The following is a 27,426-nucleotide window of genomic DNA, read 5'->3' as shown; positions in this document are numbered from 1 at the left end:
CTCATTTCAGATGAAAGATGAAAAGTTTGAACAGAATTAGCTTAGGTAAGTGTTTTAAAGTATAAGATCAAATCTGTGAAAAGGTCCTTTGGAAGCATAAAACGCAACCAAGCAACATAATAGCAGGCTCGGTTTATTAGTAGTGAAATATACAGTACCCCTCACGCTCCCCTCCCCCTCCCACCTCCAACCCCAAGCATAGGCTTAGGCGGAATTTTGTTCTATGGAAAATGAATTCACTTAATGATCCAAAAGGACCAGAAAATATATCAACACTCAAAGTACGGGAATACTTTTATCGTCGCAACGCGGCACTTAAAGACTGCTCTTGTGATAGTTAATAAAGTCTATGAAAACGTCTTTCCAGTTAATTCGTTTGCTTTTTCGTGTATTTCTGTATTTATTTTACAAGCAATATGATTAAACGATTTTCTAACACTTGAACAGGTTCAGTTCTTATGCTATCGCTGCAGTTAACATTGTAGATTAATGTCCTTGCAAGAGCATTTGCGAGTACATGTTTTAATTAACACTTGTATAAAGGCATGACACTTTTTTTTCTGAATTTGAAATCAAGGCTCAGTTTTTAGCGTAACAACATCGGAACATTGCACACTGTTTAGATAAGTGTGAAGACGATCCTAAATTTTCCCAGTGAATTCCCTAGGTAATCATATATCAAGTTTAAAGTTATTTAAACAAATTGAAGCTGACAGCGGACACTCTCAGAGGGGCTTTAAAGTTTAGATAATGCTGCCGGTGACAACGTTAGTCAATTTATGTTTTCACTGATGATTCTAACACCATTCAGACTCATTATTTATTTACAGACTAGTTTGAGTGGGTAAAATATTAAAAGCAATTTACTGTACATTTCTTCAAGGAATTATTTCGGAAAGCCCCTTAGTAATGTATTTTACAGGTTTCTAAAGATTGTAAAATTTGATATAATGGTAAAATCAAACCTTTACTGTTAAAACTGTATAATGTTTTTGCCTTTTGTAAAATGTCACACAAACTGTTCTTAAAATTTGCTTGGTAGAAATATTTTCGGTAAATTATTAAAATCATTTTAAATACAGTACGAATATATCCCGTTTATTGTCAAAAGCTAAACGTGTTTGACTCTTGATTTTGTTCTCGTCGAAATAAAATTTCAGTACGATCCGATACTTTTTGTGTGTATTTTTATTGATCCGATAATTCTATTTGTGAATGTTGAACTATGTAAGAAACTTGTATGAGTCTACTAATAGGGAATCGATACACCGGATGAGATATATACTATTGAATTAAAAATGTGTACTTCCGGCACGTGCACAGAGCGTCTAACTTCGGATTTTTTGGAAGAATACGCCTTTTCTTTGTGCCTAATAAGCGTCCACAAAACCTGTCCGAACACGTCTTGCACATCAGTACAAATATGGATATATGGTATATATCACGTAGTATGCACTTGTAAAAAATGCACCTAGTGAGCACAGTTCATATAAATAAATATACCTTTCCGGCGGGAGCACCTATCCGAGAGGCGGAAATTACCTGTAATACAATACAATATGGGCAGTGTTGTTTTCATTCCAAAATCTACATTTAAATGGATAGGGAATCGATACTACGCGTAGCGACGAAAATCGGGATCGATCCCTCTACAAACATTACTTGATTTTGCAAGGGATACAGCCGCTATTATTAACTTCATATGAATTATTTTCAGAATTAGATACTTTAATCTGGGATGGGCTCAAAGTAAGACTCAACTATCACGCTATAGTAAAAACAAGAGCATCGAAATGCGGAGCAGTATAGGCCCGAAGGTAGGGCCTTTGACCCGTAAGTGCGATTTGAAACATGCGCTCTGCATGTTGTCTCAATGTGATGGACATTTGTACCAAGTTCCTTTAAATTCCTTCAAGCAGTTCAAGAGTTACGAAGCGGACACGAAACAAAGTCGAAACAAATTTACACAAAATTGGACTTCATATTATTAAGGAAAAACAAATTTTGTCTGCAATTCATCTTACAGCATTGCTAAATTATTTGTTCTTCTAAGAAAAGCTTACAGAATTGTCACCAAAGTCAGTTTAGATAAGAAAGTGGATCTATTGTTGACTGGTGCTGTTGCAAATAAACTAATCAGTCAAATCCTGATAATTTGATTGACTTTGTTGGGTTTTACGTCGCACCGACACAACTTTAGGACATGTGGCGACTTTCCAGCTTCGATGGTGGAGCAAGGCCCCAGGCGCTCCTCCGTGCATTATTGCATCACGAGCAGGCACCTGGGTAGAACAATCGACCTTCCTTCAAATCCTGATAAAGAAGATTTTGAGAATCAAGTGTTTTAAGGTATTTATTCATGCTCAGAAGTGATTTTATTCAAGGCAGTATCTATACACAATACCGTAACAATGCAGTTTAACATTAAAAAATATTTTGAAAATTTTATAGATATCAGTGAAAGCAAATGATTACCATAGCTGATCTCTTGACAAAGAAAAACAAGCCTACTCAGATGATCTAGTATACCATAAAAATCAGTGTGTGAAGTTGATAACAGCCCACGTTTTGGCATTTCACACTTGCATTATGTTTGTTTTGCAATACAAATTCCCAAATCGAAATGTGTGGTATAAATTATGCACGAGTTTAGTTTAGCCTTCTGATAATATAGCCTTTATCGTTCATCAGTAAACCCATCTTTACAGTTTTGCAAACAAACTTCGAAAATAATTTAACTGATACGTTTGTCTTAGCTGTTTTATGTTTAGTTAATTTTCTTGCAGAATGGTGTTGTCTTGCCAAATTATGTCTTTATGAACATTAAAGAATATATTAAAGGTACATAATATCTTAAAACTGAAAACAACATTGATTATGTTTATTTATATTGACATCATGATAATTTCCGTCTGGTCATTTTGTTACTTTAGACACGAAGTTTGTATTATGTCGAGACCAGTAGCGTAGTAATTCATCAACAAACAAGCCGCTAAGCAGACAGTCCCAAAAGTAATATTTCACGTATCATTTACAAATTATGGGTCCGCTTACAGTAGAAAGACGTTAAAACGTCTGTCATCACGATTTTTCATTGCTTTTACAACATCTATTATACACCGTATAATGTAAAATGTCAAGACAGATATCAACTTTACGTATGAATCTTTGTAAAAGATTGTCTGTGGATCATATTGCTAAGTGGGTTTAAATAAACGACGGATGTCGTCATGTGATCGATATTCTTGATACAGCCTGAAGCAGGAGTATAAAATATAGTTCCTTCGTTGTCCACTATATTTTTGGCGGAACTGTCATACTATCTATCTATACTTTGGAAATTTTTTAGCGTTTTGGCTTGTTAATGTTTTAACGAGCCAGGCCTAAATAGAAAGAAAAGCAACCAATAAGCAACAAGGACACACTCTATTCAAATTTACATAACAGTACACGTAGTATTATACATGAAACATCGTCCTACAATTTATGATATCCGATTCTGATGAAAGCTTCATGCTTCCTGGAAAACTAGTATTGGTGCCATATGAGAAAATGTGGTCATCACTCCGGGGAGTGTCGAAACCCAGACTACCCGGGCTGAGTCTCTGACAACTTAATAGGGGATGAAAATCCCGGAGACGGTAACGTCCGTATATAGTTATTCGTCTTCCTGTTTATGTACACACCGCAGACTGGTTGTCTGCAGGAACATCCGAGCACCCCGAATCAGTCACAGAAATTCGTAAACCGCGCCAACATGATTCCTTTACTTCTTGTTCGTTATGAAAATTGTACATGCAACTGAAAAAAAACATTTTTAAAACAGCAAGGAAGTGTAAAGGCCGTCAAGTTTCTGCGTGGAGTGCAAACAAACAAAAAAAACCATAAAAGCCGTTGCGAGAACGCTGTGAATCACGTCATCGTTAGGGCTTCCCGTAAATTTTGCAAAATAAGATATTCGCTGTAAGAGGTATGATGACACTAAAAGTAAAACTGTTACAGCGAAGTTTCACTTTCTTTTGAGTGTTGAATATTTCTTTGTAAGTGGATATATAAAAGATAAATCCCCATGCTAGGCGGTGCCTTAATTCATAATATCTAGACAACCGTTCCCCTTTAATAATCTTTTTATAAAAAACTATAAATGTAACCTAAGAAGACAAGATCAGAAATGCATTTCGTTAGCATATTTACATTGGCAAATATATCTTCTCATAACTTCCAGAGATTATAAATGTTATATTTCTAAATAGGTATAGAGAGAACACAAATAGAAAATGATGGAATAATTGACAATGCTGCAACTTTAAAAAAAGAAATAGAATTTTCTATGCAAAGTTAGATAATGCAAAAAAAAAGTGAATCAGCAACTCTGTAGCTAATCAATTTAAGTACATCATCAGTTGAAAGTATTTTTGTAAAGAACATTACAATTAGGTTCACACATGTAACAAAGTGGTAACACATGTCACGTTATTAACAACAGTTTTAACATAGTATGTCATTACCCATAATTGCATAGGAGCTGCTGCGTAGCGTTCATTATTTTGTCTGCTATATTGTGCCCAATTAGTCATTCAAAGTAAACATAAAATACTACCTTTAATGAGACTATTTACGCAGTCTAGCTAGGTAAACATTTACAGCATATATATTGTATTTATTCCACTTTCACACTGTCTTATATTTCAGTTATTGGCTCTAATAGCATGTCATTGAACATTGAACATTTTTTACTTACAAACTGTTACCCGGGCAGTGGATGTGTTTCTCTGACAGTGCGACATTTTTTAATCAGTTCTAACTTAACGCAATATTTGAGGACGCCATATGGTACTTCCTCAACAAAGTTTATTTAAGTGTTGAGCAAATAAACCGCCAGGATATGTGCAAATAACACCAGTAAGAGTAGCTTGACCATATGAACGTATACGACCATTATTAAATGTTAAATGTACGAAGTACACTTGTAACAGGTTATTTCAAACAAGGTCTATAGCTCAATCGTTATGATAAATATAATAACGTATTTCGTTGAAACATGTTCCTCTGTTTGCAAAACATGCTTTGCTTTGGCCTTTCTCTTCATGTAGCAACCATTTGCAAAGGTACGCATATATATTAAAGAACATGGACAAGTGGAAAAATATTAGATCTTATACAACCATATCCTTAGCTATTGTTTTCCTTGCCCGCTACATGTCTTAATCTAAATGATACACGTACGCACTGCTGTGCTGTTATTTGTAAGACAAGTATAAATCAAATTGGCCATTCCGTTGTTCCACCATGATAGAAGGTAATCGATTTTGTCTCCGAATCTCTAGTGATTAATGCTGATGAAGATGAAAAGGTATCCAAGCTATTATGCAAATGAATGGATCATTCTGCTATTTGACTCGGATTAATGCCTCAGTTAGATGTGGTATGTTCATTTTAGCGATATTATTTCTCTCCTAATGTTTCCACAGTAAACTGGTTCCACCACAATATACCAGATTACACAAGAGAACGTAGCAGTACAGAACACAGCAAATCTAGAGACTCAACCAATTTAGTTTCGATGCTGTTTTATATACACACCTGATCTGCACTTTTCAGTGATACAAGTTCAATATTTGCATCTATGCTCAAATCACTGTTGTCATGTCTCAAAGGTGAGCACATTTTAGCTTTTTAACTGGTTGTCACCAAGCTTAAAATTCTCTCTGTGAAAGTTAACTTGATGACGAGGATACCATAACTTTGTAGGACCTGTGGACTTTCCACTTTTTCTGTTTTATAGGGAATGGTGTGCATAAAGGAATATAATAAAGTGGTGGTTATGCAGCTTTGCAATATCCACCATACTTTTTATCACTACTGTACCATCGCGTTTGTACGAATCGGCTTCACATCCTTTCAAATTGTCTGTTCGTGTCAGTAATGTAGACAGACCTGACTTTTTCATCTATTGGTAAAAGGGTATTTTACCATCAAAGTCGATTTTACATTTATAAGAGTATGACTAAAACAATGTTTTTACATGTGTGGCGCTTTTTATGACATATTTGACCAGCGTCATTTTTATGCCCCCGAAGGGAGGCATATAGTTTTTGAACCGTCTGTCTGTCGGTCTGTCGGTCTGTCAGTCTGTCGGTCTGTCCGCATTTTTCGTGTCCGGTCCATATCTTTGTCATCGATGGATGGATTTTCAAATAACTTGGCATGAATGTGTACCACAGTAAGACGACGTGTCGCGCGCAAGACCCAGGTCCGTAGCTCAAAGGTCAAGGTCACGCTTAGACATTAAAGGTTATTGCATTGATTGGCGTGTCCGGTCCATATCTTTGTCATCGATGGATGGATTTTCAAATAACTTGGCATGAATGTGTACCACAGTAAGACGACGTGTCGCGCGCAAGACCCAGGTCCGTACCTCAAAGGTCAAGGTCACACTTAGACATTAAGGGATAGTGCATTGATGGGCGTGTCCGGTCCATATCTTTGTCATCGATGGATGGATTTTCAAATAACTTGGCATGAATGTGTACCACAGTAAGACGACGTGTCGCGCGCAAGACCCAGGTCCGTATCTCAAAGGTCAAGGTCACACTTAGACATTAAGGGATAGTGCATTGATGGGCGTGTCCGGTCCATATATTTGTCATCGATGGATGGATTTTCAAATAACTTGGCATGAATGTGTACCACAGTAAGACGACATGTCATGCGCAAGACCCAGGTCCGTAGCTCAAAGGTCAAGGTCACACTTAGATGTTAAAGGTCTTTTTTCATGATAGTGCATTGATGGGCGTGTCCAGTCCATATCTTTGTCATTCATGCATGGATTTTAAAATAACTACGCATAAATGTGTGACACAGTAAGACGACGTGTCGCGCGCAAGACCCAGCTCCGTAGGTCAAAGGTCCTAAACTCGAACATCGGCCATAACTATTCATTTAAAGTGCCATCGGGGGCATGTGTCATCCTATGGAGACAGCTCTTGTTACATTTAGAACAATGTTTGTGGAATGTTTTGACATATATAACACATTTTTTTCTAATTTTAATTGACATTGAAGGTATAATTACTTCCATCCTTTCACGCATTTCAAAATTCCGTTAAAATGTATGGTTAACCTTTGAATAAATATCGGCTATATTTCCCCTCGACCTTCCTCATATATTTACACTAGTACAAGAAATCAAAGTGCGAAATATAAACGTTATGGCCAATAAAAGTAATGTTGAATTATTCAATTGCATCTAAATAATGGAAATTTATTTCACCAAGTCCAGTTGTATAAACCTGTTTTTCAGATATGGGTTTACGTGTGTTTTGGAATAGTTTATCAATTCTGAATAAGAGAGCAACATTTTATAACTTGACTTCCAGACTGTCAAAGAATATACTTTTAATATTGTGCTATAAATAGTCATGTACATTAGAGTTTTTACAGATCGTGTCTTCCGTTGCCTTAGCCTATTTAAAGCCTCGTAGATATAACAGAGGTTACGACAAGCTACAACTTGACGTTGTAAGAACTTGCAGAAAATGCCTATATAATCCATCTTTCGACAAAACTGGTCCATGCTACATGGACTTTGTGTAATTTTACATGTTAAAAACATACGTTACTTTTTTAACGAAGTAAATAGCATAGAATATCCAGTTTATACTGATAGCAGTGTCATTTACACATTGTAAAAAGGTTAAATGATAATTTTAATTTCGTAAACATTAATTCAATTTCTTTGTTTTATATTTTAGACGAGTGAAACTTAGTAAATGTTTCGCAATGCCTTGCTGTATTGTTTTAAGGCAAAGAGGGGTTTAAAAAGCTATTCCACGGAAACACTGAAAACAATTAGCCAGTGCCCCTAAGTATCATGTAGTTGGTGCTTGTGAATATGTAATCAACAGTCAATCGCTTATTAGAGATATACGAGCGTTTTTTTTTTTTTCAAGAAATTCCGCCATTTTGGAAAATGTTTCTTCAAATACCTTTTTTACCACAAATTAATACTAAATAATTAAATATGGCTAATAATGTACCATTTGATCAAACAGATTCTTCTTGTTGCGAAAAACATTTCACCCTTATTTTTGACTGGCATTTGCCTAAACTTGATGTAAGGTGTACATTGGGGTAGGGGTCGGTTATTTCAAATATCTGTTATAGTAAAGGAGTTGGCTCATCACAGACTTCATTATTTTTCTGGACTTGTTCCATGCTCACGACAAAATGAAAATATTATCTTGTTAGGCTCGAAGTACGAACGTACTTTACAAGTAAAATCATCCAATAAATCGTGTTTTCTCTTTATCGTCAGCAAATATTGAATTATCTAGTTTTGTCTTATTATAGTTAAAAGAATTACGTTGATAAATGTGTCTGTTATGTATACAGGATTGCAGTAATACAGTCGGCGATCTTACACGTCTGATATTAACTTTATTTATCAATAATATACCCAAGAGTCTAAGGTATTTAGCGTTTTCTCTTCAAATGACGTTTTTGGAATTGAATATTATAAATGTGGCTAGTTTTAAATGGCTTTTATCTGTTTTATTTTATTATTTTTTTTTTTTTTAGTGTGTGGGGGGGGGGGGGGGGGTGGAGTTCAGACACAACGGTAAAATTGATTTCATACAGATTTGGCGGGTGAAAATATTTAAAAATTCTCCTCGACAGTAGCGGGTACCTGAATAGAACCACCGACATTCCCTGAGACAAGTAGATGGCTTTTTATTTAAGAGTTCGACATCCCAAGCGAGATTTCGAAAAGACATTGATGATGCGCAGGTCATATTGAAATTCGAAGACATTTAACACTTGGCCACGGAGATAGGAACCCTCAAACTACATTGTAAAAACAAAACATAACAAATCATAACGTCGAAAGAAAATAACCTAGAAAATAAACATTAAGTTTTTCTGATCGGTTTGCTGCTTGAATACGTATAAGGTAGACTTAACATATTTGTGGGCAATTTGATAATGGATTCGCATTGATATACCTGAAATCAGTGTTTCAAACAATTGGTCTTTAAACATTTTATAAATTTTTAAAATATTATAAACGCCGTCTTTAAGTGTTTTAGTACCTCCCCGTTCTTGAGCTCTGCATATATATATATATATATATATATATATATATATATATATATACATATATGGTCCCTTTGATCATGCAGCCAATTCAATTTTTATGCCCCCGAAGGGAGGCATATAGTTTTTGAACCGTCTGTCGGTCTGTCAGTCTGTCAGTCTGTCCGCAATTTTCGTGTCCGGTCCATATCTTTGTCATCGATGGATGGATTTTCAAATAACTTGGCATGAATGTGTACCACAGTAAGACGACGTGTCGCGCGCAAGACCAGGTCCGTACCTCAAAGGTCAAGGTCACACTTAGACATTAAAGGATAGTGCATTGATGGGCGTGTCCGGTCCATATCTTTGTCATCGATGGATGGATTTTCAAATAACTTGGCATGAATGTGTACCACAGTAAGACGATGTGTCGCGCGCAAGACCCAGGTCCGTAGCTCAAAGGTCAAGGTCACACTTAGACATTAAAGGATAGTGCATTGATGGGCGTGTCCGGTCCATATCTTTGTCAACCATGGATGGATTTTCAAATAACTTGGCATGAATGTGTGCCACAGTAAGATGACGTGTCGCGCGCAAGACACAGGTCTGTAGCTCAAAGGTCAAGGTCACACTTAGACGTTAAAGGTCATTTTTCATGAGAGTGCATTGATGGGCGTGTCCGGTCCATATCTTTGTCATTCATGCATGGATTTTAAAATAACTACGCATGAATGTGTGGCACAGTAAGACGACGTGTCGCGCGCAAGACCCAGCTCCGTAGGTCAAAGGTCCTAAACTCTAACATCGGCCATAACTACTCATTCAAAGTGCCATCGGGGGCATATGTCATCCTATGGAGACAGCTCTTGTTTAAAAAGAGTTTCGCTTTAGCCGGTACCTGAGTGACTCGTTTACTCATATCATTATCTCTCTTACAGACACAGTAAATTTAATTATTTGAATTTGCTTTTGTTTTGGCTTTGTTGCGTTCAGTGCTCCCAGAAGGTGTTCATATGTATACACTTGCCACGATGTCTCTTTGAATTACTTGAAACGACGCGATTTGTGCATTTTCGGATGGATATTTGAAATAGTTACGCTTTCCTTTTCATAAATCAGATAACAGATAAGTATTCTTTTATTAATCTAATGACACTGTCAAAATTAAGAATGCATTCATGTAGGTAAAGGGTGCATAACTTTTTATAAAGCTGTTGCATTTGTGTGTATGAATATTTGTTTCTATATTCGAACCAACATGTTTGGAACACCTGTCATAAGGGTAAAAATGTTATGTTTCCCTATTTAAATGTTATACGTTAAAGACACAAACAGTCTCAGACCTTTTTGTTTCTACTGAAGCTAACTAAACGGCCTGATTTTTTTCAAACCGACATGACTTGGTATATCATTGGCCTATAGGTTTCATAAAGATAATAAAAGTTTATGTCTGTTATGAAAAGATTTTAGCAGTCCAAAATAGATAGATAAAAGCTTCCACGGATATGTTTATGTTACTTTTGGGACAAAATAAAATATCAAATGAACAAGCAACAATGCCCTTACATAAACTTTATTATATTCGTAGTTTACAGTGCAGACCTACAAAACAATGTAATTGTCGAATACACAGTCTAAATTCCCCTTCACGATTTCATTTGAGACTGTGTAAAGAGACTGTGTTTTCCCCTTTTCTCGTTTATCTTAATTCTTATTATTGTCGGCGTAAAGTCTGTGAAATATAAAGAAACAAGTCGATGTCAATACTCCATTGGCAATGCCACTTGGTAGGAAATACATCGCAATTTCGTTAGATGTGTCTTTGCATAATAAAGAGAAATGTCATTATTAAGCCAGACAATTTGTTACTGATGAGTAAACAATGATTGTTTCTCATCCTCATTACTTCGATCTAGCAAAAAACAGAAAACATAGGTTTATACCATGACCTGTTTTGATAAGAAGGCATGTTCTTGTATACTTGTACTAAAATTATGTTTTCAGCTTTTGCATGTGAATGTTATATTCATAATATTTTAAGCGGACGTAGAAAAGGTTACGTTGATGAGATAGGTGTAAAACCACATATTGTTCTTAGCCTTTAGCACACCTTATATCGATAAGTCACCTGTTTTGTACATGGAATCTGTTGGTTCCCAGAATAACTAAATGAGACAAGCCTTTCAAAAAAAGATAGAATAAGCGTCCCATTCTAAACATAAGTCATTACAATTTTTTTAATATCACTTACCCGATTGCGATCATGTGTTTGCGTTCGATTTCATAATTAAAAGGTCATTTTGACTTTTTGTTTTTATAATAATTGGTAAGATATTTTTACAGGTATTACCTAAATATTACAAGCCGTAACTGTCTGAGTCAGATAATACCAGATTTACCCAAATGGTCCAGGTCTTTATTATACTTACAGTGAAGCTTTTGGAAAAGGAACCTGTAATTTGAAAATTTACAGATAGTCATTTGCCATTTTTATATTGACAGATTTTTATGTTGATTACAAGACATTCTATTTTCGCCGATCAAGATGTCGTATTTTTATTTAGCATCTTACAAAGTTTGAAGTATCTGATGAGTCAATACATGTTGGAATGAAAATTTCATCAAAGTAATCCACATTTTAGTGTATTTCTCCTATTTTATTGGCTTTGATTAGGATGCTAGAAAGATACTGTACAGTGAAGCACAGCACTCGTTCAGATTGCCTAGGTGTTATATCCCGACGACATTAGCTCCTACAATGTACAAATACACACTGTGTATGTCCTTGTTATAAATATATCATTGATACGTTTTGGTCAACAAATCGATTAAGTACTAGTAAATAGAACAAATGTCATTTTATAACTTTTAAGATGAAGGTAGTGCAGCTTTATATGAGCCGTGTCATGAGAAAACCAACATAGTACCGTTTGTGACCAGCATGGATCCAGACCAGCCTGCGCATAGGCGCAGTCTGGTCAGGCTCCATGCTGTTCGCTTTTAAAGCCTATTGGAATTGGAGAAACTGTTAGCGAACAGCATGGATCCTGACCAGACTGCGCGGATGCACAGGCTGGTCTGGACCCATGCTGGTCGCAAACCCACTATGTTGGTTTTCCCATGGCACGGCTCATATGTATCTTATGACACTATCTCTGCCATACTCGCAGAAGACTTTAGAGACTTTTGTAAACGCACTAGAACTATGCTTCTGTTTTGCTCACAAATCTTGCTAATCAAAGCCTGCAAATTTTCTTGAAGTACTTTTGTATTGACAAACTAGCGTTATATTTTTGTAAAACGTGTGTATAAAATACTTAGTTCCGACTTTATAGAATACCATCAGTTTAATTGATTCAATTTAATGACTTCATAGTATAACGATATTGTTCACATTTTATTTATATGCTTACTTGTCGTGATGTTTTAAACGTATGCCTGGTTAGGATAACACTTGAAAGTTTCTATAAAATGTCTTAATCAACATGCTTGTTTTCCTGTAGCTTAAATGTACTGCGAACAACATAAGATAATTAAGGTTGCTATGTTCAAATTCTTGATATTCGGCAATTTATTGCATATTCTAGGCCATCGTCGTAGCAAAAGTCATTTGGTGAGTCTTACTTTTCTGCATTCTCTCATTGTAAGAAAAAATGAATCTTTTACTCAAACCTCAGTTCAAATTTAAGTAAGTTACAAATTGCGCAACACTTTCTGATATTTATTTTGAATTCTCTCATGTGAGCTGCGTGTGTCAGCTGTTTGTCAACGAAATTTGATCTTAAAGACGAAAAGGTGAAAAATAAAAAGAAAGGAGATATTTTGAAAGATATGACAGTTTCTTTCATAGAATGTCAGAACATCAAAACTTCGTTTGAAATCATGCAGACGCTTTCCCTAAGGTTTTGTTTTCTTCACCAGCCGAGTGTTATTTACTAAATAATTGGCGATGCCGCGCTGTAATTTGTATGTCAGATAAGGACAAAAATGAATATTTATTGTTATGCCAAAGAAGAAGATCATCGAGTTTTCGATCAGTCTGTACTGAATATTGCTGATGAAGCTTCAGAAAGTGTCCACGCGACTTCTAGATTATGTAGATGACCACAGACTTTATTCTGACTCAAAGTATTCCATTATATAGGATTTCTCTATTAATGCCAGCATTGAATTGTATTCAAATTGTCTACTTCTAGGAAGGAAAGAAAATCATGAAAGTCATATTATCCTGGAGGAGCTTACACGACATTTCCTGCAAAGGATTTCAAAATCATTGAACTTACAAAACAACCTGTCAGACTTCTAATTCTTTCTTCTTCTTTTTTTTTTTTTTTTTTTGTTCATGTCTTAAAATTCATCAGATAATATTTGGCCGTATGACTAAAATGAGCGCACTGATAAATGTGTGTGCTGTCAATGTATATAAATGTAAAAGCGTGTCGCTCACTATAGTGTTTTACATCAACGTGTAGCAAGTAGATGACTAAAATAGAGAAAAGCCACATATAAGCCATATAATAAGTATGTTAAAAGTGATTTCGAAATAACGATGATTTGTATTTTTGTTGTCTGTTTGTATGTTTATTTCATGTCGTACTTACGATGATATATGTTGCTGGTTTTGTTTGAACTATATTTGTACATATATCTTTGCTATAGGTATTAACGTCAGCTAAATGAGTTACCCTCTACTTACTTAATTACACGCTTACTTACTAAATTACTTATTTGCTTGCTTATTTACTTACTTACTTATGTTTTTACTTACTTGCTTGCTGACTGGCTGGATGACTGGCTGGCTGGCTGGCTGGCTTGCTTACTTAGTGTTTGAGCATTAAATGTATTTATACTTGTATCATGAGTTGAAAACACGTAGAGTGATGGTCTAAACGTCTGTTTTGTACATTTAGTATGTTGTTTGCCTTTTGATTTTCATTATCTGGCAACGATTAAAAATGTTATTATTAAAATTCTAAATCATTGAATTGCTTATAAAGTCCTTTATACGTTTGAATTGTTTTCATTAAAGTTTATTATTTTACTCAATAAATTTGTCTGTCTTCTATATCGTATAATAGATTTTATAGATTCAAAGAAGACTACAATCTGTCTGAACCTATACTTAATAAGATTTCCTACAAAATAAAACGCGAAATAAACAAGGTACTTCAGACCAAACGAAGTGTACAAATTAGATTTTTCCTGTGACTTCCATCTAGTTTATGGATTTCTGCGCAGAAGACAACTCCAAATTAGGTTTTCACGGACGTATTGGATTAGTTCTGACTTTGGTTAATAGAGGCATCATATTGGAAATTAACAGTATGTGTTTTCTATACCATATATTTACATAGAATTTCTTTTTGTGTATTCCATACACTTGTAATGGTATTCTTGGTGAATGTCTTGTAAAAGGGGAAGGTATGTTTAGTTTTATATGTTTAAGTATGTTAGTATTTTTTAACATTTAGCCTACTGGTGGCAAGTGGCTTTGCCTTTGCAACAAGTGCAGACCAAGATCAGCATGCACATCCGTGCAGGCTGATCATGGTCTGCACTGTTCGCTATTTGGTCAGTAAATTTAGACACATTACGCTTAAATGATTAACATTGTCTTGAGTTGTGAAAATTTCTAGTTAGGGTGTCCTACTTTAAATAAAATAAAACCAAGCATATGCGATAAAAAAGAAATTTCAATATTATATAATAAAAAATTAAGGTAATGGTAGATTTCCCTTAAGCAAAGAGCACCTCAAATCACACATTTTAAGACTGGTGAATGTTTATATTTTCAGTTTGTTTTGTTCTTATTTTAATCTTCAAAGATAGCAGACTGAACCAAACTTGATCTAATCAAATTGAGATGTTTGAAATTACCGACCCTACCCCATTATGCATTTTACATCAGATTAAGGCAAATGCCGGTCAAAAATAAGTATAATCTGTTTGGTTAAATGATATATAATTAGCTATATTTTGATGATTTAACATTTATTATCGGCATAAAATTTGTTAGAAAGAAATATCCAAAGAAACATGTTTCAAAATGGCCGATATCCTAAAGGAAAACGCTCGCACATCCTTACGTAAAAATGTATTTATGGTAAGTCTTTCATCGGTGATATTAACAGTCGCAATGTGGTTAGATATGTCTTTGCATAATGAAAATGAAATGATATCGTCCTACCAGACAATTTGTTACTGATGAGAAATTTCGTTTACTAGAAAGCACTAGAGATGTTATATTATTAGAAAACATCTAATGAGTGTATAAATTGCACTTTTGCTATCTGCTGTCTGTCCTTAATTTCTTATTGATTCGCAAATGTGTTCCTGTTAAGAAGTAACAAAAAAGTTAAGATATGTCTATGTAATTGTATGTATTGTTTGCATATAAGTTTTTAACCATGTTTGTACCGCGCTTCACCATTTCCCCTAGATTTCCAAACTGTTATTATCAAAAATATTTAATATAGACAGTAACAAGGGCAAGTTCTACGCTTAAAATGATCATTTTGTTGCCATCACATCGACGTTAAACCAATATTTCTATTAGACCCGTGAAAATTTTTACATCAAAAGAAAAAATCGAATCTTGATTTGAAAATAAACGAATTATTGCCTTCAAAATTGCCAGTAAACCATATTTAAATATTTGTTACCTTTCAATGATTGTAGAGCAATTTGAAACTATTCTTTGATCGCTTTAAGACAATTAACGTGTTGTGATGAAACAAATTGGAATTACTGAGCAATACTGAATAAATTACAGTACATATTCTAATAAAACAAAAACTGACGTTAGTATTAGTAAAATTATTCAGATACATGTGCGGATGGAAATCGCAATCTACATGTATCTAGAAATTTAAGTTTTGTATATTAACAGACAAGCGCTTAAATTAGCTTTTAAATTAGTTATACATATGCACATTTCTGTAATCATTGCAGTTCTTAGTTTTTGGAAACGTTTTCAATAAAGACTTATAGTTTCACCACATCTCTATCTCGCCAAGCGTAAACTAGTTGTTCAGTTTTTATCTTCTGTTATGTCTTATAGTCAGTGTAATAAACTTATTAAAGACAGAAAACTAGACAAAAAATGGCACGAAATGCAAGCCCGACGAGCAGACCCACAAGGCCTGCCCAAGAAGCGTGTGTTAATGAAACGTAATATCTTGTTATTTTTCAGTAGACGGAGAAAACACAGTATAACTTCTGACATTTTTCACCTGTCGAGACAAATAACACAGTTATAAATCAAACAATAATATAGTTTTCACCTTTTTAGTCTTTTTGCGGTAAATTGTTGTTCTAGTCCCTTTTGAAAATGCAATATATGAATGCGTAAAGTCAAATACATCATTTAAAAACACATTTTCAGATTCCGACGATAAGTATTGTATAACACAAGTTAAATTTCTTGAAACTGATCAGTTTTATGTGTCCTCATAAGACAGTTATCCTTGTATACATGTTTAGAGTTCCCAAATCATCTAATGTATTACAGATACCTCACAGAAATATAAGTATAAAACGAGAGGTTTGGTAAAACCTTAACCGATTTAAACTTCTCAATTTTGTGTTTGGCTTTGACTGCAAAGGCAATGCCCCATTTGTTACTTAATTGTTTTCTTTTGTCTCTGTTGTTTGTATGTTTAACTTTGTTTATGTGCTTTGTGTGTATGTTTAACTTTGTGTGTGTTTATGTGCTTTGTGTGTATGTTTAACTTTGTGTGTGTTTATGTGCTTTGTGTGTATGTTTAACTTTGTGTGTGTTTTTGTGCTTTGTGTGAATGTTTAACTTTGTGTGTGTTTATGTGCTTTGTGTGTATGTTTAAATATACTTACACTGCTGTAGAGTTCCAGTGTGGGTGCTATATTGTTTCATTTTGGCGGTTTCTGATTGATCTGCTATGATTTGCACTGGTCTCTGCTAAAATGTAATGATGAATATATTTACATTCAATAAATCATTCCCTGAATGTAGGGTCATTCATAAAAGTTAAGTTGATGTTTCAATTTCAATTGCATTAGGACCTATGCATAGTATTAGGTAATTAATTCCAAATGGAAATATGCAATTTATGTTCGATAACCTAGTCCCCGAAATATATCGTCAAACTTGAGTCTTGCATTTTCCATTACTGCTCATGAACAGACTCAATCAAACCGAGTCTGCAGTTTTCACTGTTTGCTTTGTTCTCGGTGCTTCATAGGGATCTACTTTCCAGATTGTATTTACTTCACAACAGTGGGTGTTAAGTGCTGTGTGGCGGCCGTAAAAAGTCGCCCCGACTTCTTCTAAGTGTTGTTATATTTTCTGGTCCTTCGGGATCATTGATTCTAACTCATTTAGATTTGAAGATTGAATACTGCTTAAGCCGGTGCTAAGGGGCGTGGGCAGTGTTGCATTTTCCATTACTGCTCATGAACAGACTCAATCAAACCGAGTCTGCAATTATCACTGTTTGCTTTGTTCTCGGTGCTTCCGATGGATCTTCTTTCCAGATTTTATTTATAAATACGGTTTGGAAAAACGGATGGATAATGTGACAGACATTGCGCAGACAGTCTGTCCAGACAAACGAGAGGACAACTGTTGTTTACTGAGGACATTTCTGTATATTCCGCACTGTTTTCTGGGTACATTCTGTTGCTTGTTCAGTACTTTATAACAAATGGAATACGAAATAGATGTCCATTTGACAGAATGTTCGTCTTTGTTTGCGTCCATCTTTCCTTCCGTTATGTTTCGTGTCCTGAGCATAACGTTATCACCATTCAAGATACTGATTTTAAACTTTGCATATAGGTAGGTGGCAATGACTATAGTGAACAAGATCGGCAGTTCAAAGGTTAAGGTGACAACATCGTCAATTTTTTTCCGTCGTATTTTGAGTCTAGAACATAACTTCATTCAACCATTCAAGATATAGAATTATAAATAGGCATATAAATAAATGGCGAACCTGATCAGCAGGTCAAAGGTAAAGTTCAAAAACTCAGTCCTAATGTGTCCTTTGTATTTTATGTCCTAAGCACAACGCCAATACTATTCAAGTTATTGATTTTATACTTGGAAAATATATGGGTGGTGATGAGGCAATCAAAAGAAAATAGTAATCTACATTACTTCAGCGCCTCTGCCCAGACACATTCACAAATTACCCAAACCCCTCACTTTTAATTTCTTGTGTCTAAATATACATCAAGGTCAGAGGTCAAAGTCACAGACTGAGTTCAAATGTCAAATCCGCCATTTGTAACTTATGCCAGGAGTACAGTTTCAAATAAATTCATGGTATTGTCATTAAACTTGGAATATAATTACGTAATTTGTGATAAGACGATTTGATGAGTGCAACAATCAACGTAACTCCCATCTCAAATATTTTAACCCCTTTTCAAATCCACAATGCCTCCTTCAAAAAAACAACACAAATCTATTTTAGTTTATTCACCGCCACAAACCCCAGTCCCCACTTACCGCCACATCACATCCCCACTCCTACATGCAGACCCCAAGTTAAATTTCTATTTCTTTAAACTTTACTTCCTGCTGCTTCGGCCTAGAACCTCGTCCGTATATTGCCCCGCTTTGCAGAGCTCTTGTAAAAATTATACTGACCAATGCACTAAATAGCGACATATGGTCTTTTATTTGAAGTACTTTATAAATCAACTTATGAAGATAAAAGCAAATGGTGCCAAAGTCTAGTGCCGCAATTATGTCTGATTGTTCATAGAAACATATGTCATTTTATTCCATTTAAGAACGTCGGGCCTATTGTTTCAACCCCCCCCCCCCCCCCCCCCCCAACACACACATTCATAGAATTATCTATGACCGACATATCTTTAAAAATGGACCTGTAATTAAGTAAACACAAAATATCTTGATAAACGAGGTCATTTTACATGTACTAAATGGAAATTTCAGAGCGCATTTAATAGGCACACAATTCATGCTTCGAAATAGAATAAATCAGAGAATATGTGCGATTTCATGCCGTATAACATTTTATGTAAAAGCGAACTATTCTGGCAGACAGATCAGGAGGGTTGAGTGCTTTTTCAAATTTGATAGTTTAAAGAAATGTTATGTCTGACTCAGTTATTTCTTCTGTAGTTTTTAATTTTCTCCTTGTCAAATGCATGTGGTAGTAAATTGTCGTGAAACATTGATCAAGGAAAGAGTATGAAATTAAAGCATTAAAAGAAATAAGATAATTTGAAAGCCATGACTGCCAGACATAACGACATTGTTTAAATCCAAGCAAGAACAATCCCAAAGGTTTTGTTAACTACACTGGCGAAGTGTCATTAACTAAATGGTTCGCGACGCCGCTCTGTAATTTGTAAGTAAGATAAGGACACTCATTAAATCTTTATACAGAAGCCGAAAATAGACTTTTCCTATCCGTCTTTTGTGGTAAACACTGATGAAGATATAAAAGTCTCTACTCAACGTCATGCTTATGCAAATGATCGAATACTTACTTCTATTATGTTTCTAATTACTTTGTCTGTTAACTGTATATGGATGTTTAGCATTATTTTAAACGAATGTTCTGTTTCTACACAGGAAGCTAAGTAATTCGTTTCAGTTTCATGAAGAGGTCAGCAGTAGCACTTCTTGTTTAGCATGACATTTAATCAAAACTCATATCTCATCGGAATATATTTGACTGTATGTCTAAGATACTGTCTGTTGTTAATGTATATAACTGACAGTGTTTCTGGTCAGTCAGCTGAACTGTGATGGAACTAATGCGATCGTTATAGACGTTTAAAAATACAGGTATGGTCCTATGAACAAGTACTTGTGTCATATGATAAAGTAACCGTGGTCCCAGTGAAACTCGAGCCCCTGCCCATTAACCATTAGACCAACGTTCCATATAGTAGTTTAAAACGACACAATGAAAATACGAAATAAAAGACAAAAATCTATGAATATTGTTTTTGTAGTGTAAGTACGGCAGTGTGCTAACATATATTTTCTCGAACTTTTCTGAACCTATATCAGTTGCGACTTACATTTTGCTGGATATTTGTCCTTGTTTTTAACTACTGAGTAAATGGAGACAAAAACGATTTTCTCAGAGGTTTTAATCACGTTGAAGTTTTTACGTTAAGTGTACTAGTTTTGTTTTCCTTTGCTTCATGCATTTTATTAGAAGGTAATAACAGATGTTTTTGAAAAGTGGTTGTTATTGTATCTGCGATGATTCCGGTTGAATTGAATTATCTACAACGTATAATGCACATTATTCTTTACCTGAGCATGAAGCTGGATGAACGATATATAAAATAATAAGCGCTGAAATTGTAGTTACTGTTAAGACACACATGAATGTGATGGTTTTAATAATCGCCTAAAATGAATAATTTGTTAAATCTATTACATTTCCAACAACCTAGACTAGTTTTTAAAATAAGAATACAAACATTTAAAAATTCAAATAAAAGATACATGTAATAGCTTTTAAGAAGAAATAATGTTGTTAACAGTCATTTGTATTATCTTTTCATACTTAGTAAGACTGTATTAAATATCGCTTACATTTTTAGCTTGTTTTAACGGTATCCTATGTAAGTAAATGAGTATCGTTACGTTTCACAAAGGATATGATATAGAATACCAGTCATCTGATACAATACAGTTGAAAAGACAACACATTGATAAACAAGAAACGCGGCAATGCCACGAAACCAGGTTTTCAACACTTTTCATAAGAATATACAAGAGTGCCAGAATGTCACAATATACACCCGTCACAGCAAATTTCTTTACTCTAGCACCTGTATTTGCAGATGTAATTTTAATTTTGTGGTTGTTTAGTAATCATTGTAATTCTTTTGTTTTTCTAAGTCCACAAAAAAACTCCTTACCAGGTAGAGATACCTTAAAATACACCTAAAATTAGAAAGTAACAACTATGTTGTACCACAGAAAAGTGGTCTTGGTTTTTCCCTACGGTCAATTATAAAAAAGTTACAATATAAGTCATTTATAGTAACAACTAAGGGAAGTTAATCTTAAAAAAAAAAAAAAAAAAAAAAAAAAAAATACAAAAAAAAAAATTTTCAGTCCACACAGAAATCCTTACCAGGTAGAGATTGGTCAAAATACACCTCAAAATTGGATGTAACATGCATGTTGTACTACAGAAAAGTGGTCTCGATTTTTCCCTACGTCTAGTAATGAAAAAGTTACAATATAAGCTATTTATAGTAACAACAAAGGGAAGTAATTCTAAAGAAGGGAACTGCGCAAGACACTTCGTCTCATGATGGTGTATAATTGTGCCAAGTTACATCAAATTCCCTCTATGCATGAAGAAGATATGCTCCGGACAAAGTTTTCATTCTTGTATCCTTTGACCTCTAAGTGTGACCTTGACCTTAGACCTAGGGACCTGGTTCTTGCGCATGACACTCCGTCTCATGATGGTGAACAATTGTGCCAACTTTCATCAAAATCCCTCCATGCATGTAGAAGATATGCTAACCCTAACCCTAACCTAACCCTAACCCTATTTTTAGTAACAATGACCTTGACCTTGATCTCAGAAACCCCAAAATCAATCCCAAGCTACAACTTAATATAAGTTTTCTATACACCAAGTTTCATCATGATAGCTCATTCCTAAGTTAAGTTATTGACCGGAAACCCTTTTTCTATTTTAAGTAAAAGTGACCTTGACCTTGACCCCAGAAACCCCAAAATCAATCCCAGCCTTTGTCTTGATATAAGCTACATACGTACCATGTTTTATTCAAATATCTTTACCGAAACAAAAGTTATTGACCGGAAACCTTTTTTATATTTTAAGTAACAGTGACCTTGACCTTGACCCCAGAAACCCCAAAATCAATCCCAGCCTTTGTCTTGATATAAGCTACATACATCCCAAGTTTTATTCAAATATCTTTACCGAAACAAAAGTTATTGACCGGAAACACCAGTTTGACGCCGCCGCCGCCGCCGCCGCCGCCACCGCCGCCGCCGCCCGCCCGACCGACATCTACCCCAATCTAATAACTCAGGTTTTCGTTGAAAACCTGGTTAAATATCGAATGGTGTTTCCAATTATCACAAGGATGTTGTTTTTCTCGCAAGTAGAGTGGAACTAGATGGATGATAACAGCGCCTTGTTACAACTGCCAGTAAAGCAGAACAAACTGAAAATTACATTTTACTGTGTGACACTTAAAAGGTAAGTGAAATTGAATAAGCAATAAATACCACTTACGCAGAGGTATAAGGATTGTGAAAACACAAGTTACTTGTTCCTATTCTGGCTCATACTGGATCGGTTTGTCTTCAACTTCATTAATTATACAGTCTTCATGAAGTTTCAGTATTTTCCGGATCGGTTTTCTGACCAAAAGCCTGAGGATCATTTTAACGTAATAAGAACATATCAACATTCACGCGCCTGTAACATTTTTACTTTCATCGTGTTGAGCGACAATGTCAGCTTCTGTGACTGCCCGTTGTCCGTCCACAATTTCTTGTGAACAAGATAGACTACAATTTGCAAAAATGGTTTGATTTGATACAAACTTGCAAAATATCTTTAACCATAATAGATCTTGGATTCTATGATGAATCCGTCAGATCCAATCATAGGTTCCGGAGTTACGGCCCCTGACTGACCCCTGAAAGAGCAAAAATGTGTTATTTTTTACCTTGTGAACACGATAGAAGTGACATATTGCATTCGATTTTAATCACACTTACACATAACTTGTCACAATAGGACCTCGGCTTCTTTCGGATACCGGCTAGATTACATCATGGTTTCTATAGTTACTGTCCCTGAAATGGCAAAATTTTCTATTTTGGCCTTTTCAGTCATAAAGAAGTTTCATTTATGCTTTGATTTGATACAAACAAAATACAATCTTGATTATCTCTAGTCGAAGTTCGAAACTGATGTGGAGACAAAAACTCATTCAACATTTATGACCCTATCTTTATGAAACTTGGTCAAAATGTCTATCTTGATAATTCCTATGCCAAGTTTAAAACAGGATTATATGTTATCAAAAACTAGGCCGCCCGGTCAAATCAAAGGAAAAGCTTATTAACACCTGAGGCCACATTTATGACCCTTCTTCATCGAATTTGGTCAGAATGTTTATCTTGATGATTCCTAGGCCAAGTTCGAAACTGGGTCACATGGGGTTAAAAACTAGGTAACCCGCTCAAATCAAAGGAAAAGCTTGTTAACACTCTAGAGGCCATATTCATGATCCTAACTTCAAGAAACTTTGTAAGAATGTTTATCTTGATGATTCCTAGGCAAAATCCGAAACTGGGTCATATGGGGTCAAAACCTAGGTCACCACTTAAATCAAAGAACAGCTTGTTAACACTGTAGAGGCCACATTTATGACTTATCTTCATGAAACTTGGTCAGAATGTTTATCTTGATGATTCCAAAGCCAGGTTTGAATTTTGGTGATTTGGATTTGAACCACATGGAACAGACCTTGCACATATTGCATGTACCATATTTAACAGGCGAGCGATATTGGGTCATCATGATCCTCTTGTCCTATTTTATTATCACAGCAGCGTAGTTTGTGCCGTGTGCCTATCGTAAAAAGTCTCCCCGTTCATTCAGTCAGGGCTGTTATATTTCGATCTTCTCAGATTGTTCAGCACTCCCGGTTTCATAGCTTTGGTTATTGTATAATCATCCCTTGGATATGGTGACTGCTTTTTAATTTTGCCTTTTGGCAGTTCCTGTGATATGCAGGCTCCATAACCTCAGATCTCTTTTTATAAATTCCAGTTTGTTTAGTTATGCCCATTGTTTTCTTGTTTAGGGCAACCCCATTTTTAACTGGGGACCATACGCCGCTTTTCGTGGAATTACATGCTCGTTCTATGTGCACCGCCGTATGAACACATCTGCGGATGTCCTTAAATTGTTTTCGTACGTGTAGCATGTGTTAATGTTGAGTTCTGCTCAACCCGGGGATAGAGGGCGTGGACGGTAGCATGCATTTCCATTACCGTCCATGAACATGAACATGAACGAAGTGTAGAAATCTTCATGTAACGAAACCTTACAGCTGTCTTACGAAGACTCTCCTCAGGTGCCATCCCCCACCTTCCCCATGTACAAAACGATGCTCAGATCTGAGCTTTGAGCCTTCCTGTACCACCAAAAGCAGGAAAATTTGCGGTATGACCTAACAGCCTGACTGTAAAAAAGAGCTTACGGTCAGTAATAATTTCAAAAACGATCATACAGCCCATGTGTCATTTGCTGCTGTTTTGTTTCCCGCTAATGTAATAGCTAATAGAACTAAGACAGTTGATTAGTTTACCGTTTAACTGTGACAGTGGTTTAATGGGGCTACGTTGAATTAATCTGTGCAATGTTGACTCAGCATTAATCATTGATAATGGCAAGTTTTTCCTGCGTGGAATCAAACTATACCATTTAACTCAAAACGAACTATTTAGAGATAATGCCGAATGCAATCCAGATCTCAGCGGTAATTGGTCAATCTAGTGGGCAGTTGGCATCATTTTAAAAGGAGATTGTTGAATGAAATTGTTTGTTTCATCCTGGACGAGTCGATGGATTTCATGGAAAATCCCTTACAGATTGTCTTACTGTAATGTTTGAAATGATAATTAGTATTAACATAGAAGTGTACGCAAATAGAAACACAATGTTGATGACCAATTAGTTATGCTTAATTTGCTAGAAGCAACAAAGTTACTAGTTTCAATTGTTTATTTTCTTTTTGTACGAGCATACATCTAGGCACAATATTAATGGCATTTTAGAAAGCTGTACACTGAGAGAATAACAGAAGCAGGCATTGCAGGATGTGTGCGCCACGTGATGGTAACATTAGTGGCTCAATTAGGAAATCTTTGTCATTTTAAAGAAGCACATTTCGACGGATAATGGTCTTTTACACTTCAATAAACAATCATATAATAATATTTATAATTTACAACCTGATGAATAAGTCAAAGACGCGAAGTTGGTACGTATGACTACAACACCGCCGTGACGGTGCTGGGTGATATATTTTTGATTATGCGATTTCGATACGAAAAAAGAAACATACATCCGTACAGTGTTGTTGCATAGCAGGTACAAAAAGTAATGAACTTTATTCATAATACGAAAAAAAAGTTTCTCTTAAATGTTGCGGAGGTTATCGGCATGAAAATATTTTCAATTATTTTGTTTTGTCATTTGGTAGGCCGACACGTATATTGGTACTTTCAGACACATTTGATACATCAGAAAAGTCCCTGGCCATTCATCAAACAAGAGCTTTACGTAAACTAGTCCCAACTGCGATAATTTAGTGTTCATTATGCAAGTAATTTGTCTACTTGCTAATAAAACTGCCCGAAATGTCTGGAATAGCGTTTTTCATTACCACTGCATCTGCTTGCCATCATTAATTTGGTTTTATGTTTCCTCTATAAGGCGATTTAGATATCAGTAGGTATGAACATACAGCTGCTTTCAGCAAGCGCAGGCATTGAAATACTTAAACAGATGCAGTTTGATTCATTTAACGGTTCATGGTTTGACGATATCTCGGATGTTTTCTTAAATCTGTATTCTTTCACAAATGCATGTTTGTCTGTGCACCTTGTGCTCGTGAAAATGTACCTTTTGCAGAAAATTACCTGAAAATCCCTCCGTCAACTCACCAAAGATTTGCGTTAGATGATGTATTTAGTTACAGTCGAACTTCGATGGCTCGAACTCGAGGGTCCCGTGGAAATTAGTTCGAGTTTTCCGTTGTTCGAGCCATCCAAATGGCGGCCATTTTGAATTTGGGAATTCGAGGGCAAGATGTGTTACAAACCTTACATCGTACTATATTGTCATATTGTACCTAAATGTGAGTATGATACGATGACAAATAAAAAACGAACGCTGAAATATGCTTAATTATTTATTTTCAAACATGACATGATACGGATAAAACACAAATAAAACACTAATATAATGATAAGAATTTGGTGAAGACAGCATCAAATAGAAAGACATGAATAACAAACCTTTTTGAATCATAGTCCAGTACAAATATTATCAAATTTATTGCTTTCCAGTAGCCGACTTAGCTATCCCCCCGTATCCGGGTCCTTTACTAAGTTGTTCAGCCATGCTTAAGCAGTATGAAAGTTGACGTCGGATCTCCCGTTTTTATGCAGAAAAAAATAAAGACAGACGTAGTATGTACATTGCTCAATCATTTTAAATAATTTTATTCACATAAATCAAAGCCCATTAAAGCATTGCAGTGAACGAAAGTCACTTTGTTTAATTTGTTTGTCGTATACCGACGCTAATTACGTAAGCGTGTGAAAATTACGCACGCGCCGGTTAAAGGGGAAGCTTGGCGAATGTCAGGCAGAAGTGTGAAAACTTTGTAAACACAAGCCATCCCGGTAAAAATTGTCTGTTCGACTGAATAGGTGTAATTATCACTGTAATTAAGCCGAGGGGACCACCAAATGAGTTCGAGAGTTCGAATTATCGAAGTTCGATCGATCCGAGGTAGAACTAAATAGAATAAAGAAGGAATAAATTCGGGACCGGGCGAAGAGTTCGAGCGATCCCGGGTGTTCGAAAGATCCGAGTTCGAGCCATTGAAGTTCAACTGTATTTAGTGGTAATTAAAAGGAACTCTGCCTCTTTGAGAAAAAGTGGTCTAAGACCGCTTTAGATAAAACTCCTCGTTAATTAGACTATTTCGAAAGAGCAAATAAGGCTAATTACATTTAAACGGTTTAAAAGATGTAAAAGGTATATCTTTAATTCTCTCAGCAAACCTAGTTATTACATACTTTAACAATTTTGACAGTTCTCCTGTAGTGTCCTACGCAATGCTGATCTTTGCAAATTACTACACATATCTTAGTGTATACAAACAGTTGTGTCCCGTATTTTGTTCAAATAGCTTGATAACATGTACTGAATTAGTTGGATCAAAATTAATGTGGGGACGCCGTGGCCGAGTGATACCCGTGCTTTGAGAGGCATCTGCTTTCTTATTTCGCCATAAAAGCTGGAAAGTCACCATGTAATATATAACTGTGTCGGTTAAACCCTAGAAAGCAAACGTTTGTTTTTGCTGGGGGTAGTGGTGGGGGGGGGGGTCTTTGTTGTTTTTTTTATTAATTTAAGTTTAAGTTAATGCCTGGATTTCTTGGAATTTGAATGTAATGAATAATACATTATACAAAATATTGAAATCCACAAAATCCTCTCATCAATTTACAATACTTTTTTATATTTTATACTGTTCATGCTTAATGTCGTTGGCATATGGTACTTT

General features: G+C 35.4%; 1 protein-coding gene across 2 annotated transcripts in view; it reads left to right on the top strand.

Moving 5' to 3' along the window:
• LOC123546439 (G-protein coupled receptor dmsr-1-like) overlaps positions 1–27,426 on the top strand; it is a 279,955-nt gene that overhangs the window by 174,865 nt on the left and 77,664 nt on the right. For both annotated transcript variants that reach the window (XM_045332696.2, XM_045332695.2), the window contains exon 3: positions 11–45. The gene's annotated coding sequence lies outside the window, so the exon portion shown is untranslated. The remainder of the gene's footprint in view (positions 1–10; positions 46–27,426) is intronic.

This window comes from Mercenaria mercenaria, chromosome 9, assembly GCF_021730395.1.
Source record: "Mercenaria mercenaria strain notata chromosome 9, MADL_Memer_1, whole genome shotgun sequence".
Lineage (NCBI taxonomy): Eukaryota > Metazoa > Mollusca > Bivalvia > Venerida > Veneridae > Mercenaria > Mercenaria mercenaria.
The sequence above is the reverse complement of the archived record's forward strand: the minus strand, read 5'-3'. Positions and strand labels throughout refer to the sequence as shown.